Source organism: Coenobita brevimanus, chromosome 56 (assembly GCF_032717465.1).
Source record: "Coenobita brevimanus isolate Jiangsu-jjx chromosome 56, ASM3271746v2, whole genome shotgun sequence".
NCBI classification, from domain to species: Eukaryota; Metazoa; Arthropoda; class Malacostraca; order Decapoda; family Coenobitidae; genus Coenobita; species Coenobita brevimanus.
In genome coordinates, this window is record NC_137009.1 from 12,101,115 (window position 1) to 12,119,593 (window position 18,479).

Below are 18,479 nucleotides of genomic sequence, written 5' to 3' on the forward strand. Positions count from 1 at the left end.
TTTGAGGAGGAAAGGCAGTAAAGGGAAAGGGGGAGAGACCAGGAATATAAGACAGGGAGGAGCAAAGGTACGTTTACATTTGCCTTCACGGAGAGAAGGTGAGGGAGAAGACCAAGAACATACTGAATGGGAAGGAGGTAGGGTAGAGGGAGCACAGGTAACAAGAGAGGAAAAAGAGGAAAAGTAATCAGGATGGGAGACAAATGAAGCAAAAAACTGGACACAGTTACTGAAGATGTCACTGGTAGAGCAGGAGACATGTGACAGAACAGGAGTAATACGGGCCTCGCACAAATACGAGATGTCAGGAGAGTGGCGTAGGCAACGTGCTTGGCAATGGACTTCTCGAAGGGAAAGGCCAGTTTTTCAGTGAATAGAAGACACTCCTGTCCCAAAAATGTAGACTGGGTATTTTCTGTAAGAGGCTGTGTGTCAATCTTTACTCTTTAGTGAAACAGGATGTTGGATGTATAGGCAGAAGAAGAGAGTCAAGCCTGAGAACAGTATGGACAGACAGCCTGTTAGTGGCAGTGCTTAGCTGGGTGCCCAAAGTGACAGCAAGACGACCACTGGTGAGGGGGAGGAATATATTCTTCAACAGAGAGGACAGTGCCCCCGATGATGACAGAATGGGAAGATTTAAAAATCAAGTATTATTCTGGCAATGTTTGCTGGCTGTTATCGGCGTCCACGGGGAGAGATAATAAAACAGTGGACAAGCAGAACTGGATATTGTTGTTCAGAAAGAATGAGGTGGATATCATCAACTGTCTGCAAAAGTTAAGCTACAAAAAAAACAAAATAGGTGGAAGACATACAGTACCTGTAGATGTCATCATCTGGAAAACCTGAAAATGAATTACCAGAAGGATCAACCAAGAGTTTAACCCGGCCTGTCCTGGCCAATTTTCCACCATGACTCCCCACCTCCCCCATCCCGGCAGATTTTGGAACAAAATTATTTTGGCTCAAACCTCTGTTTTTCGTGAGAAACAATGGAAAATCACATAGAAAGTGATCACTGGGGTCTATAAGTGGCCTACAAAGGTATGCCTTACATGCACCTGGTACCTTATTCTATGGGGGTGCTCGTGGCTGTCACATTTTCTATGGTAGGGCTTAGTATGGGAAACTATTCACAATAGGTACATATTTATTTATTACAAACAAAACAACATGTAGTACAAGAGTATATTGGTTTTTATACAAGAATAAAGGTAAAATAAGTATTGTTCCATTGGATGAAACTCGCGAATTCGCCCAAATTGGTCAGTGAAGATTCGCTAATCGTGTTGTTTCAGGATACATTCCATTTTTTCTACTTGTATAATACTTTTCCAATAACCTTATACCCGTTTCCACTTTATATAACTGTTATCACATATATACAGGCCTTACGATTATATTTAGCGCAATGTTAGTGTATATTTACATAGAGAGTGCACATGCTCTGACTGTTGTTTCAACATACATTTCATTTTATCAACTTACATAACACTTTTCCACTAACATTATACCCGTGTCCACTTTATATAGTTATTATCACGTTTTTACAGACCTTATGATTATGCAGGTATTTAGCTTAATGTTAGCGCATATTTACATAGTGAGCGCTCCCGCTAGGCCTGTTGTTTCAACTTATAATTTTCCACTTACATTATACTTTTCCACTAACGTTGCATCCGTTTCCACTTTATATAACCATTATCACATATTTACATGCCTTACTATGATAGTGAGCATCAGATTATCGCATGTTTACATAATGAGCGAACTCGCTATGACTACTGTTTCAACTTACATTCTACTTTTCCACTTATACTTTTCCACTTACACTATACCAGTTTCCACCTTATATTATTATCACACACTTACAGACTTTACAATTATAGTGAACATCAGCTTATCGCATATTTACAGCACTTAGAGCATCATATTGCAAGCATACACAGTATCAGTAATCCACTAACGTGTGGTATTGTTTGAAGCAAGGCAGAACGCACAACCCAATGTTGCAGTCCACACACTAGTACCTTGTGTCTTTTCTTTGAGTCGTTTCTCTCACTTGGGAATGGTTACAGACGTGACACTGCTGCTAGAGTCTAGGGCAGTTCAGTTGAGGAGGTATGAAGGTGGGGAAGTGGAGTGCGGTGAGGCGTAGGGGAGTCTGTGCGACAGTGGCGGGGCGTTGGCAGTGGTAGGGCCTGTCCTCTGCATACTTCGCGAAGATTTCGTGGGCCAGCTCCCTCACAAACCCCTCGAAGGTCTCTGAGGTTCCCGTAGTCATGGCATGGAGGTAGTGTGCGTTCAGGACCGTGATATCAAGCAAGTGGAAGAAGAGCTTTTTGTACCACTTCGTCATGGTCCTGGCACACTCCACACTGGAAATCATGGAGTCGGACTGGTCCACTTGCTTGATGTTGATACTGTAATCCAATACTGACTCAGGTTTCCAGATGTGTGCCTCCCCTCACCAGTAATCCACAGAATCTATGTGGTGCATGGGGGGGGCGGTGTACCGTCGACAGGATGGAAACTTCCCTGTTGTGGTTCCACAGGGTGTCAAGAATGTTATTAGCCTTGAAAAAAAACACCTCATTCCTGTCAAGTTTCCTCCCAGCCTTGACCATATGCCGACAGTTTCTCTTTATGGTGCCACAGACTCTAGTATCATGCAGGTCTAGGTACCGTGCGAGAAGGGGGCTAGTGTACTATTTGTCCAGGTAGAGCACATGACCACGATGAAGGTAATCCTCTATCATTGTCTTTACCACGGACCCTGAGAGTCCAGTACTTCGATCTTCTATTATGTCTGTCTGTGCACCAGTGTACAAGACTATGTCTTGCACATAACCAGTCCTACAGTCACACACAACAAAGGTCTTGAACCCAAAACGGTGTCTCGTGCTGGGTATTACTGGCAAAAAGAAATATTGCCTCTCCACAACACGAGACTCTCGTCTATGACAAGGTCTCGATAAGGATAGAAGGATGAATGGAACTTTTCCCGCAGGTGATCAAATACCAGCCTTATTCTCCTCATTCTATCCGTGTTATCAGCATTAGCAGGATCATTGGAATCGTAAAAGTGGAGGTGGCTTGGAATTTGTTGAAACTGATTCCGGCCCATTACTTTCCCAAAGAAAAGTGTGCTGGTCATAGGGTCCGCAGACCAGTATGCTGGAATTTGCCTGTTCCTTACAATACCCATAAAAATAACCAGGGCTAGAAAGATAAACATCTCACTTATGGTAACTGGGTAATCATACCTGAGAGAGTGCCTGCTTCTCCTACCTTCATGCTTGTTTTCACAACACTGGCTGCTTGCAAATGCATTAGTCTGTTCCATAATTTGCTCCACAAACTCCTCCCCAAAGAACAGGTGGAAGAAATCCACCCTGGTGGAGCCGTCACGGATTCCTGGAGCTGTGCAGCCAGAATGCCACACCTCAGTGAAGGGATAAATGATGGGAGAGAAAGTACTCCCATCTTCCCAGTCCCAAGACATACTACCATCTCCAGCCTCGTCCCCATCTTCGCTTTCGTCGGGGTGGGGAGGAGAGGGTGGTGGGGGAGGTTGGGGAGGTGGAGAGCGGTGCCCTTCCCACTCGTGCTCCTCTTCCCTCTCCCTTTTCCTTTCCCCTTTCCCTTCCCTTTCCTTTCTTTCCCCACATCATGGGGCTGTGGGGAGCAAGCACGGGAATGATGAAGGGTGAAAGACGTGCCAGGGAGCGGCTCCTCCTCGCCTCCCCAGGCCTCACACCACATGCTTGCACTGCCTCCCTCACCACGACTTTCACTTTCACCGCTCACTCCCGCCACACCACTTTCACTTTCACCAATCACTACTGCCACACCACTCCCTCCATCCCCATACAAAGCATTAGGACCATACCGAAGTCTCCTCCTCGCCACCCTTTCAGGTCTATGTGGTGCAATCCTCTCTCTCCCGAGCCATGAGGTAGCACCACGTCCCACGGCTCTGTCCTCATCCTCATCCTCGTCCTTGTCCTCGCCCTCACTGTCCCTTTCCACTAGGAGCTGGAAAGAGGTGCGTGCACGTGGTTGGTGTCCAGGCTGGCCTTCTCTTGCCTCATGTTATGTCACATATCACCGCTTCCTCGGGGATGGTACTTCCTCGTCACTGCTGCTCGTTTTGTCCTCAGGAAGTGCGTAATCCTTGTCAGCCACATCGTCATCAAGTGGGAAATTGCTGTCGCCTGTGAAGACGTCCAGGGTGGCTTGAATTTCAGCATCAGAGAGACCTCGGCGCACCATGTCCATTCAGGGTCACTGCTACAAGGTGAGTGACTGAGACAAGGGAGCACACGGGTCATGCAGGGTCAGGGAGTGTCCCCGCTTGGTGGCGGATTAGGGAAAGTGTCCCACGCTTGCGTACCAAAAATCACCCACAAGATTTGAAAGTTGAGCAAATGATGGACCTTGTAACTGCAAAACGTATGGGTACATCATCGGGTGTCACCGTGACAAAACGTGGTCATGTATCCATATGTTAATGGGACGCCTTAGGCTAAAATGTTCAGCCTGGGCTGCATTCAGCACTCTGAGAAGGTAAGACTCATTAGGTCATACAGAAGACGTGATGTCGGTGCCCACTTGGCAAACCAGAGAGCAGATGAAGCGAGAGGCTATTTGTATGTGTGACGATAATAAAATATTGGGATCATGTTTAAAGCTCAATGAGAGAGGTTGTTATGGACGGGATGGAGAGTAGGGAATAAGGATGAAGACAGGAGATGGAAATTGAAGACAAGGAGGGTAAAAGTAGGTAGGGTTGGAGGCAAATGAGGTTTGAAAGCTATTACAGAGGAAAAAGATGACAAACACGTGGATGCAGTCATGGATGTAAAGGTTATGAGGTGGGTGCTGGTGTAGGTAAATGTGAGGAAACTGTAGAGGTGAACAAAGGTTTAGAATAAGTAGCGAGAATAGGAGAAGTAGCACTAAGAGGAGCCAAGGTTGCAGTCAAGATCAAAATATCAGGAGGACCGATGGAAGGGGAATTTAAGACAATTTCCATTAACATACATGGAAAAGAAAATGCTCATCATGACTGGCAAAAAACAGAAAGGATGGTGTGGGTGGAACCTGCAGTCAAAAGAGCCGGCCAATAACCCAACCAGGTATCAAACTCCAAACATGTAATCCCAACCCTTCTCAAGGTGACAGCAACACACTGTGGGAATGCGTAGCCCCACATCACCATACTAGTCCAGAGGTCGATGGTCGAGAGTTCTAAAGCACCCCTGGATTTGCTATTGCAGCCCAGTATTAAGTCTTGCCTCTGCAGAGGTCCACACGCTTGGGTGATGTTGAACCACCATGGCCTCTACAATTGGCCACATTAGCAACCCACAGGTACACTCCAGTCCTACTTGTTGCAATAGTGTAAGGGCAACCGACTAGAATTTTGATGAATGTAAAAAATTATGCACCAATTAATGCCATAGGCGGAACAGATAGTACAGGAGAAATGGGAAGGAAGAGGTAACAGTTGAAGAAAAAGTACTTGCAAAATTACATGAAGCAGCAACGGGAGCCTGTGGAGAAGGGAGCAAGTAGAACCCCGTGGAGAGGAGCAAATGCGGTGTCCACCCAGCAACCAAACCTGCTCATTTTACTGTGGATCCAGCAAAGGTAAGTGGCGAGAGCTCTTCCATACGTCAAATCCCAGTAGACGTCTCCAATGATCGGCCATGACGACAACGAGCAAGGAAATGGAGATTTCATGAACAGGAAAACATGCAACTTTAATAACAGCGTCTCTGTCTTATCTTTGATATAATGCAAACTGCCATGCCAAGTTTCAGTACTTATCTTTTTTCACAGTAAGTATACAATATAGAGGCGCAAAGTGGTAGACGAGACTCGGATAATAAAATAGTGAACACATTTTTCTGGCCTGAATGATTGCATTGTAAAAATAAAGTTTCGAGTATTCTCTTCCCTTATAACTTCTAGTGTAAAACTCTAAATATTCTATGCCTGTATATGTGCTACCAATGTTTTAATATTTCCATTCAAGTTAAATTCTAGACTGATTTCAGTATATACAGGACTCCCTCAATTATCCGATGTAATAGAGCCAAAGGCATGTCCGCGTAGTGGCAATATCCTGGCAATGAACAATATCATCCCTTCTATACCCACACTCTACCTATAACCAACATCTAACCTATACCTAACCTATTTTTGGCAGTGTTTTCTTGTCATTCAGGCATATTTAGACATCAAAACACACATAGGAATATCCAAAATATTTTAAACACCAAGAAAACCATGAAAAGAAATTGAAAACCAAAAACACTCTACCTATACATTACTGTATGTACAGTACCCATCCTAATTTTGGCACTGACTTCAGGTCAATGTCCCATATTTAGACATCATAACACACATAGGATTAACCAAAGTAATGTTAAACACCAAGAAAAACATGCAAAGAAAAAAAGATCTATATGTAAAGTAACCCTCCAAATTTTGGCAGTGTTTTCCAGTCATTCAGCCATATTGAGACATCAAAACACACGTAGGAATACCCATATCAATGTTAAACACCAAGAAAACAATGCATAAACAACAAAAATCCACAAAAAAAAAATGAAGATGGTTGGAAAACCAGTTATCCTTGTGATAAGAGTTATAGATGCTCCTTGGGCACACACACACACACACACAAAATTTAAGGGCAAATATACCACCGGAAACTGGTTATATTGGTATATATGATATTCCATCATCTTTGCTGGTGTTTATCTATAAGATAAGCTAGTAAAAACGCAGAGAACTGATGGGTAACATAACAAAACTGCTGTGAGAATAAATGCTGTTCAAGAGCAAAACTTACCTTCATGTTGCTTCCCACCATCCTAGTGCAAAATTTTGCTTGTACCTTGCAAGCATATGTCTAGATGCAAAATTTCATCAGCTTTCTCGTGGATTTTGCTGAATTTTAAGACGGCCAATGGTATTCAAATACACCACCAAAACTTTAAAAATTCATGGGTCAGTGGTTTCAACGTCAAGGAGGGGAGGGAATGAGGGAGTGAGGGGGAGCTGGGAGGCAGGGCTAGCAAGGCGGGGAGAATGGGAGGGTATGAAGGAGGGACAGCAGGAGGGAAGAAGCGAGGCTATGGGCAGGATTTTCACCCTTCTGTCACAAGGTGGATAGGTGCTTTCACCTGACTTGTGGTTTGTGTTCTGTATTACACATGCGTTGGCCATTGGGAAACACAGCTCCCGATGGCCGGATGACTTTGGATGTTCAGTGCAGAGGTGGACGGGCGCCTTCACCTAATTTGTGACTTTCAGTCTGTGTTGCACACATAGTGGCAGTTGAGACAGATTAATCCCGGTGGTTGCGCAACTCTGGACATTTGTTGGGGATGCATATGGGTATTTTGACACTGGTTGTGGGATACGGTTGGTATTACTGTACTTGGGTGCTAGGGGTTCATAAGGAGTGAACAGGCCAGTGTGTGACTTTGTCCATTCAGTAAAGGGGCGGGTGGACATTTTAACTTAGATTTGGGTTACACACAAGGCTAGGGCCCAGTGGGCACGATGCTGATTGCTTGAACATGTCAGCTGGCTGGCCAAAGTTCTCGGGGAATTTTATGTGCAGATAATTGCAAGTAAATTTGGATACTGATTTAATAAAGCCAAGGTCCAGTATCCGCATAATGAACAGGTCCAGATACTGCACATCGAGATGAATGAGGGATCACTGCATTAGTACATATCTAGTAGTGTGTAAGTGTAAGTGGTGTTCTTGGCTTAAGTGTCCTTTTTTGTACTGTCAGCAGGTGTCACTTTAAAAAAATGCTTACTCTGACCTGGCAAGGGAGTGGCCTGGCTCCTCTCTGGGCTGAATGATTCAGTTCTGAGGCAGGCCTGATAGAGGCAGGATCTATGTTCATCTAGTTAATTTGCATCAGATTTTGGATTGAACTGAATGGACTTGAAGGTGGTATATTTCGTGGTAGCACTGGGTGGTCCAATCCTCAACGTCACGTCTTTTACGTACCTTCTCTGTGCAACTGCCACTTACCTACATCTTGCACCCCTGCCTCCAGCCTGACTCCAGCCTCCTGCTGCACCCTCTGTTCACTTGGCTTGTGGTTGTGTATCCTGCACATTTTTGGTGAGGCCCTGTTATGGAGAGATCTTGTCTTGCCTCCCTATGACAATTTTCAGCCCCACCAACCGTCACGCCAACCCCACCCTTCCACAGTCTGGTGAGTCAGCCCCCAACACCCCACTGCAACCCACACTCAGCCCTCACCTCCACTCTACCAAAGTCATCGAGGCGGGAGAGTGGCCAATCGCAGCTTTTGACCCCGCAGTTTCTCATCACCATTCTTCTCCAGTCAACTCAGCCACTCTTCCTGGTGGGCCTAGCAACACCATTCTCACACATCATGTCACAATTTGTCTTTCCATTCCCCGCAGTCACCTCCTCCTCTCTCCTGAATGGGTGGAGTCTACAGCTTACTCTTGCCATCATATTATACACAAATCATATTTTACACAAATATATTATACATCAATATTATTATACACGGACATATTATGTACGAATCACAGGCGTATAATATTATACAAGAAATCAGAAGCACAGTTGACAGGTAGGTTGCCAGGGTACAATAATAACAACCTCAGAGTCGTGCACCGTATCTATACTACTAATCCTCCTACCATTGTAGGAAGTCCTGACAGTTTTGATCCAGATACTCTTACTCATTCCTTCCCCAACTGATTCTCTAAATTTTAAGCCACGTTCACCACTGCCTCTTTCTTCTCTCTCAGCTACACCTACGCCACCACCAACCCCATCTCTCACTACTACAACTGCCTTACCTGCCGCTTCCACCACACACTCTACACTCAGTACTGTGACTACTTTCACGACTTTGCCACTTCAGATTCTCGCAGCGATGGCAAACCAAGCACCCGCTCCACAGTCCATTTTCTTGGGTTATATAAATCGCCCAAAATTCACTCCTGAAGATACTTCCATATCAGTATTTGATTTCCTCCGTAAAGTCAATACTGACACTGATAGCAGGCAGTTCCAAACCAAATGATTGAGGATCTCTTATCTTAAAGGCCGATTACATCAAGGCAAATCATGCATAGGTGCTGGGTTACGGTTGGGTTACTTTAACAGTTGCCTAACATTCGATGAATTTTGCAGGAAGTTAATAAAGTTCTGTTGTTCTTATTCTAAAGGGGGTTCCTTCATTTCTTTCTTCACTCTCCTTAACCCGTGGATTGCACAATTACCTTTTTTTTATTTTTCCATCCCGTGGTGTGCAAAAAATTAATATTTTTTCTTAGTTTTTCTATTATAAACTTGAAGATAAACATCCAGGGCATCACCTGGTGAAGAAAAAAAAATCTCTCTCTCAGTCTTTGACTAGAGCCATGCGTAAGTTTATGTAGGGAAGTAGGGAAAAAATTAAATAAAGACAAAAAGATTTGTTTTTTAATTTTGTTTATTATGAACTTGAAGATAAACATCCAGGGCATCATCTGGTGAAAAGAAAAAAAATCTCTCTCTCTTTCCGTCTTTGCATAGCTCCATGCATAAGTCTGCCTATGGGTGGAGTAGTTAGCGGAGATGCACAGCCAGCACAGCATGAGCCGTGGCTGGCAATGTGTTGCTACCCAGCCTGAGCTGTGGCTCACAATCCACGAGTTAAACACAGGAGGGATGACATGCTAATATCAACTAAAGCATCCACATTATATGAGGCAGCCATGGTAGCGAATGCTACTAGTTCTGACATAGGCCAGCTGTTGTGGGAAACACCATGGGTAACTCTTGTCAACGAGGATGATGTTTTCAAATTAAAAGATTTTGGCTATTTAATGGGTTACCTTAGATTTATCAATTGGCTACATCAAAAACAATTAGAAAATACCTTACAAATTGGGTTCAGACCAGGAGACCAATTGTTAGAACTTCCAAAGGAGATAGATAAGAGACTAGGCTCAGACATCACTCGTCTGGCAGGTAGTTGCATCACAACCACTCACACTACAGATGGAAGTATAAGGGTTGTACCAACCTCTCACATCTCAAGGGAGTTTTCACGTTCACAGCCGACTACCACGAGTGTCACTAACAATGCCCGTCCTTGCTCGAGATGCCGATCACCTACAAATGGCCATGACCAGTTGACCGTGCGTTGGGGCCAGCTATCTGACCAGTTAACTATGCATCGAGGCCAACAATCCTTGTTTGTGTGCTGGCATTATGGTGTTTCTGGTCACTGTGAATCAAACTGTTATCGCAAACAGGGGTGAACCCATCGGGAGTGATGACACCGTACACCTTTGCAACCCCACCATGCATATTGCAAGTATCATAAAGACTTGAATGGTCACACTCCTGAAGAATGTCGTTACCTTGCATGACGCCGGTTGGGGGAATAAGAGCACATCTTTTGGACGACACCTACATAGCAAGTGAAAAACCTGAGTTTCCCATTCACCGGACTGGCCCTCTGACTCGTTTAGGTGTAGTTATTCTAGGTAAAAGCAAAGGAATCCTCACATCATTCTAGATGGACTCTAGGTCGATGGTGAATTTAATATCAGAATCTTGACTAAACAACATCAGGGGACCGATTAAAAGGGTATGGATCCTAGAATCACCTGATACACATCTCTGAGGTGTTGATTCTGAATTTCACGTGAAGGGCATGACAACTTTAGAACAACTGGATGAATTATTAAACCCTTTCACACATGAGTTTCATGTCACAAACAATTTACAGTATCCTGCAGATGTTATAATAGGCATACAGTTAGTGGTTAAGCATTCTGTTAAACTGGCACCTGCTTGTGATGGTATTAATATACAGGAATTTCTGTATCTGGCAAGAATTATCTACACCCTGTTCACTCACAAGTAAATTGAATCACACAATCCACTGTTGCTCCACCACCACCAATTGAAAGTATGGATGAGAACTCACGAATTGCCAGTAAAGTGGAGCATTCATTAACATCTCATTACATCCTTTCTAACAGTGACACAATGGTTGACTCATCTACATCTCAATTCAATAGTACGGATGTTATACTGCAATACACAGGGATGAAGCAAGCAGTAATAAAAGAGTACACAATTTTGTTGTCACACGGTTTCACAAAAGCTTCTGTTCCTGTTGCAGATGCGAAAAAAGGAGTGGATGCACTAACATAGCTTGAGACGTGCTGTGCAAATGGCTATACTTATGAGCCGGCATTGTGTACTTTGTTGGAGGATAATTTATGTTATCTTTACTTGTTAAATGTCACAAGTGCTCCATTAAAGCTTAAAGGTGGTACAAAGATTGGGAATTTCCTGGTTTACCCATCGACAGTAAAGGTGCGCCAGGATATACAATACTCTGTAACTGCAAAGATGATGATGATGGTAAGCCACCTGGTGTATATACCATGAACTCTAAGGATCCTACTCCCAGACCTTCATCTGACCTTGCCTTACATTCAGGTGATTATCACCAACATAAAGACCTGGCTAACCCTTCCCAGTACTCAATCAGTTTATGTCTCGCATTTTGACCACCACACAGTGTGAGACAACAAACAAGTGAGACAGTACAGGATGTGTTGGATTAGGATATCACTGAACATTCTGTCAGTCCGTGGAATGGCCCACTTTTCTTATTACCCAAGAAAGGATGAGAATTGAGACTATCGAAAAGTAAATTCGGTCGTAGTACCTGATCGTTTTCCGTTGCTGGTTTTAACAGATTTAGGAGAATCAGTGGGCGAGCAAAATGTAGTTTTCACCTCCCTTGACTTATTCTGTTACTGGCAATTAGAAATGGAAGAGCCATCTCAGCCAACAACAGCATTTAGTACTCCTTCTGGACATTATCAATTTAAGAGACTCCCTTTGGCCTTATAAATGCTTCATCAGTGTTCTTGAGACTTATTACCTCGCCCAGATGGAGTCCAACAAGGTATTATTTTTAGTCGTGTTTCCACATTACGGAAAAACGGCTGATTGAAATTACGTGAAACTTTTAGAGTATTTGGGCACTGGTCCCAAAAGAAAGTGATAAAATTTTGGAGGTAATTGAATGACCTTGAAAGGTCAAAATCAAGCTCACGGATTTTCAGAGGGCTATAACTTGAATACAGTTGAAGATAGAGATATTTCTAATAGAACATACAGGAACTCGTAATATGGGCTTTCATTTGGCACCAAGGCCTTTGACCCTGAATGAACTTGAAAGGCTAAACTCAAGGTCATGGATTTTCAGGGGAAAATAACTCAAAACTGGTTGAAGATATTTACTATACTATTATCTACACACAGGAAATCCCATATGGGCTATTAATTGGTACCTTGATCTTCGGCCGTAAGTGACCTTGAAAAGTCAAACTCAAGATCACGGATATTCAGGGGGCTATAACTTGAAACTCGTTGAAGATAGTAGATATTTACTATTACAAAGTTATAGGAAGTCTCATATGCACTTTCATTTGGCAGCATGACCTTGAGTGATCTTGAAAGGTCAAATGCAAGATCACGGATTTTCAGAGAGCATAAGTTATAAACATTTGCACCATTACCTTAGAATTTAATTGTGCACTGACGCTAAAGGGAATAAATGAGTCATTTTTTAACAGCAATAAAATAACTGCCGTCCTGTGAGGTTTGATGTATCTGGCACTACTTGTTCGTTCTGTATTCAGTACAGTTGAACTAGATGATGTTTTTCTGATGTAATTGCATAGAGGACTTCGTTTACGAAGTGATGATGTAAGTTGAGGGTACTGAATATGCTACTAATCCTTTTAATGCATTTGATGTAGTACTTCTACGCTCATTATTATCATTACCCTCTCAGGCACAGTCTCGCAAATTGTATTGCATGTGGTTTGGTAGAAAGAAGCACAGTCACGCGAATCGCGTTCCTAAGCAAAAAAAAACAAAAAACAAAAACACACCGCCAAAAGAAAAGTTTTCAGACGATTTGTGTCAAATTTTGGTGCATTCTAGTGTGTGCATCTCTTTTCCAAGGTAAGCATTTGGCAACACTGTGACTGCTTTGATGAGACAGTGCATAGCAGAAATATCTCAGTATCTCATGACCAGCTGGGCAGGAGAATAGCACAGCTGTCAGCTGTCCCTTTTAACCTGCCATTTTCCCCCTCCCACCCAAGACAGAAGCTATTATTGAAATATTATGATTGTACAGTGTTTTGACTATAATGTGAAGTGATTGTGTCTGTGGAACATAGATATATTGTCTGTAAATCATTGGGGCCCGTTATCAGCAGTTAAGCCTACAGGCAGAAGTCTGGTTTGTTATAACAGGGTTTCCACTCTGCTTCACCCTGCCCGCAAATGAGGAGTATTTTACCTTTATATAGTGAAGCCAATACTTATATTTGTGAAACATATAGTGACTGAGTTGGTGAAATAACTGATCTACCATAGCAGGCATTAAGCATGCCACAGAGATATGCAACAGTCGCTAAGGAAACAAGCATTCACGTACGCCATAAAGTCGGGAATAACAGAGGAGGTTGGGATGGAATAATGTGATAGTGTTTTATATTGTGTATGGTTTAGTGTGAAATATCCATATAAAATAGTGCAGCAAGTGTTCACAGAGAAATATTTCATGCATTGACTGACTTAGCTAAAACATAGCACAAGTGTCAGAGACAAGAAATATGCCACAGCCACATATACATACATAAGTCATGCAGCAAATGTTCATGGAGAAATCTATTGTGTGCATTGCATGCATTTTAGGGAAATGTATCGCAAGGAGAGAAGAAAATACTCCACAACCACAGACACGCACACACATGCACATGCACACACACGCACACACACACACACACACACACACACACACACACACACACACACACACACACACACACACACTCACACACACTCACACACTACATAACTCCTCATCTTCAAGCTCCTGCAGCATCTCAACACCTTTGGAGGAAGTGAGTTACCCATATTTTGTTGCTTTGTATATTGACCTATTTCTATAGTTCAATATTTTTTACACAAATAAGTAATGTTTTTTACATACACACATATGAGAAGGAAGAAAGTTCAGCATCAGTATCAGTACTTAGCAAAAAGACTAGTGGTCATGTTTAATTTCTGAGAGAACTATCAGAAACCTTATGATATTTTATGTGTATACTTTGAGTAAAAAAAAAAAATAAAACATAACGAGCGAAAATATGTAGGCATGGGTGAGGTAGAGAAAGAATGTTTTTTATCTCGTGTGTGGGTGAGGAGGAGTATTCTACGTTTGTTGTCCAATTATTCCAGAACCATTGGACGTATCGATTTCCTGTAAGAACCACGATAAAAGAGCAGTAAATTCTCTGTATGTTCAATATCAGAATATAAGCCTTTGGGAGCATTTTTTTTGTAGGAAAAAGCAGGGGAACAGACTGTTTTTTTTTTTTCCTCGCTTGAAGTAAAAGTCGAAAGCATGCTGAGGAATAATCTCACTTGGTCAGCCAATTACTCAAAAACTATTGGACGTATCAATTTTCTGTAAGAACCATGATAAAAAGCAGTAAATTCTACGTATGTTCAAGACATAATAATGTAATATCCGTGATAAAAATTCGTTTTTACGTAGGCAGGAATATTGCGTATGCTATGCGCGCATCACAAAAGTGATGCACGGATGTGAGTAGTTCCCAGCCGTTTTTGCCAATTTATTCAAAAACTATAAGGCGTATCGAAATCTTCTGTACTAATTAGAGAGCTTGAAATTCTACATAATATCATGCAATAAAAACATAAGGTGTGTGCGAAAAGTTCACAATAAGAGCTCCTTGATTTTTTTTTTTAAATGCCATTCAATTTTTGGCTATTTTCTCGAAAACTACAAATCGTATCACAAACTAGACTTATCATTTTAGAAAGCTGATGAAATTCTCTATCAAAACTTCTAATAACATTTTCCTGTATCATGGAAAGCATTCGAATGGTGATGTTGGGAAGTGAAAGTGACGTAGCAAAATGTTTATTCACGGCCAGCTAATGTTGTTTTATTAATGCTTTCCTTTTTCCTTTTTTTTTTTTTTGTGGTGCTTATCAGGTAGAACAAACATCGACGAATAAGATGATATAGGTTTCATTCAGTATATTGATGTCTGGGTGGCGAAAATAAGGAGAGAATACGTGTTATTTGCCACGCGCGGGCAGCCGGGCTGGGCAGCCAGGCGGATAAAATCGTGCGCCAGAAAACATACCAAAACTTATTGTGCGCGAGAGGGTTAATTTCGCCTTTATATACATTATTTGGTTTCCCTGTGGTTTCTACAAATAGCAATTATTAATACCAACGTCTATTATATACAAGTATACCAACTTTTAACCATCACACTGTTGAACCTAATCATGGCCATGTATTGTAAATACTGAATTACCTTATTTTACTAAATCCAACTGCTTACATAGCAGTATTATATATTTTTATTTCTATACTCTTCTATGACTAGGAACCTAGCTACAATTATTTTCCTGTTACCATATATCCTTATTTCTTACTCAATTGTTCTTTCGTCCTCGGTGTAACTAGGTGCTTTATCTAAGTATTGTGTCAGGAGACACAATTTTCGTTTGTCGGGGAAGTTTCGTTGCCATGATTAAATATTTCCTTTTAAGTTAAACTTTAGACCGATGCCAGTATAATAATAATAGTATATATCTAGTTGTTTGTAAGTTTAAGTGGTGTTACCGGACTACGTGCCATTTTTTGTACTGTCAACAGGTGTCACTTTCAAAAGATGCTACTCTGGTCTGGCAAGGGAGTGGCCCGGCTCCTCTCTGAGCTCTGTGATTCAGTTCTGAGGCAGGCCTGATGGAGGCTGGAACTTTGTTCAACTAGTCAGAATAAACACATGTTAATTTGCATCAGACTTTTAATTGACCTGAACGGACTTGAAGGTGGTATATATGCTTCGTGTACAAGTAAACATTACCATTTTTCCACATATTATTATCATAATACTTCAGTGTTAAAATTAACGATAGTTAACAACTAAGAGGATTTTTGGTATCAATATTAAGGTACAGAAATATTTAGGCCATTACAACAGAAGCAATAAAAGATAGTTGTTTTAAGACCATGCATTCATTCTGATGACCATGATGGAATTTCAGGAATGCCACACTCTCCTGTTATCTTAAGGCGATGACAGGTATCTCAGACAATCACTGAATGAGCAACTGTGAGTGCCTTTATTCACCTTCAGAATAAAATGCCAGAAGGGTTACAAGATTTTGAGGCCACTCTGTACTGGGAAATAAATAAGTTTACGGTTAATTTATAAAAGGGCTGTCAGTACCATCGTCCAAAACAAATTATGAAAATGAGGGGGGGCAAGAGGTTTTTCTACGGTTTCTTGTGTGTTATAAGTATAATTCTCAATAATAATGTTTATTAAAAAAAAACTTCGCAAGAGAAAATCTATAAATTTAATCATGTAACAGCTATAAACATATATGTCTATCTGTCTGCCTGTCTATCTATTTATCTATTTTTCTTAATATCTAGATACAGAAATATACATATGCGGGATCTTAAAAGGGTAATAACTGCAGCTTTAAGGAGATAAAACTTAAGTTTCTAGTTCACATATGTCATGCATTTCACATAAGTTAGATGCTGTGAAGTCATGCCACAGCTAGTACATATGTATTATATACATATTTACTTACAGCACATAGATTAACTTCTTTAAGGCAGAGTTTGTCAACATGGAGATGATGAGAGTGTCTTTGTTTTTGAAAAAATGACCAAACTTTTTACGAAAAGATCAGAAGTCAGAGCAGAACCTAGATCATAGATAAATGCGTTTACGAGCATACTGATGTGTCAAGAACACAGTATTGAAGACTCTTGAAGCTACTGTTCATACGTCTGCTTCCTGTTTCATGCAAACACATCGGAAGAGTAAAAATGCCCAGGGATCAGCAACGAGGCCCTTTTATGTCTCAATAGGCCTTAATTAAGAATTTGCACTAACGTTGTCTCTAGATGGTGCCACCTCTAGTGTTAGGTGATGGCAGATTTGGATTCTCCATGTCAAATTACCTATTACGGGATCCCTTTTATGTCTCTAAAGGCCTCCTTTTAACAAATCCGCCATTAATGGACTTTTAAAAAAGCTCATTTCGTTGGTTTTCTTACGTGTTGTCTGGGTGAGTGGCATTATGAAAATCTTATACTCGTATATGTCCAATCTACAACCATGTAAAATTAAGTATGCCATGGTTGAAAAACTTTTTTTTATTAAAACACTGCACGAAAACATCTAAACTGAATGGAAACCCTTGTTAATAAGATTACCATTTCTACCGTTTCTATTGTTGCTGGTTCGCTTGTGCTGAGGGATAAATGGTGACCTCCAACAGTGTAAAACGGTTGTATACCTCCTGGTTTAGGGTGCATGACAATGAAGGTCCTTCATGTGTTGCTGCTCCAATAAACTGTTGGGGAGACTAGAGGCTGTTGTGAAGAGTGAAAGCCATTGACGTTTTGCTCTCACGGGACACGACTGCAAAAGCTTGACTGAGTAGATATTCAGAGCCCGTGTTCCAACCATACCATTCACTGATCATGCGGTAAATATAAAAGTTGAATTTGCCATGAAGGCTTCGTGAGGTATAAATTGTCTGCCACACTCCTGGTCAAATCCGAACTTAAAGATACCAGAGCCTCCTGATGTGCTGCTACTCCCTGCAACACTTGGACAGTTGCTGTAGGAATTGGAAGCCGTTGGTATTCTGTCACCCAAGATACATTTAGTGAAGTTCATTTGGGCGCGTTTTCATTCAGTCTGCCAACAACGGAACCAACAGTGAAATCACAAATGGAAACTCAGTCGAAACAGGAGGCTCGATGAAAAGCGGTCATTTACTGAACTATAAAACTTCTGTGCGGCTTCTAGTTTATAATGAGGCTGAACGACGTTGAAAGCTGTAGATGTGCTGCAATCCCAACATACGACTGGAGAGGCTTGAAGACTGTAGTAATGATTCTGGGCCAGTGTTCCTTCCCTCAGCCAGCGTCGGATCCGTCGGATCAAGCGGTAGACGGTAGAGAGACTGGACCCTGTCTCAAGTGTAATCTCCATCGCCGAGTGACCTAACAGCCATAGCCAGATGATCAGCTTGTGATTCGCCATCACTGTTTTCGCCCTGCTCTCTCGTCTTTCCATCTCCTCTGTGTCTGTGTTAATCAAGGTGTACAATTGTAGCTGTAAGAACATAATCATTATAGTGTAAACGTTGTGCCAATTGTAGTAACAACTATTGTAATCACGTCTTTTTTTACTGCATTATTAATGGTTCACCTCCATCTAATTTCATGCACCGTCAAAGTCATAATTTAGGATATTATATTTCGTGACAGATTAAACTTTATCAGCAT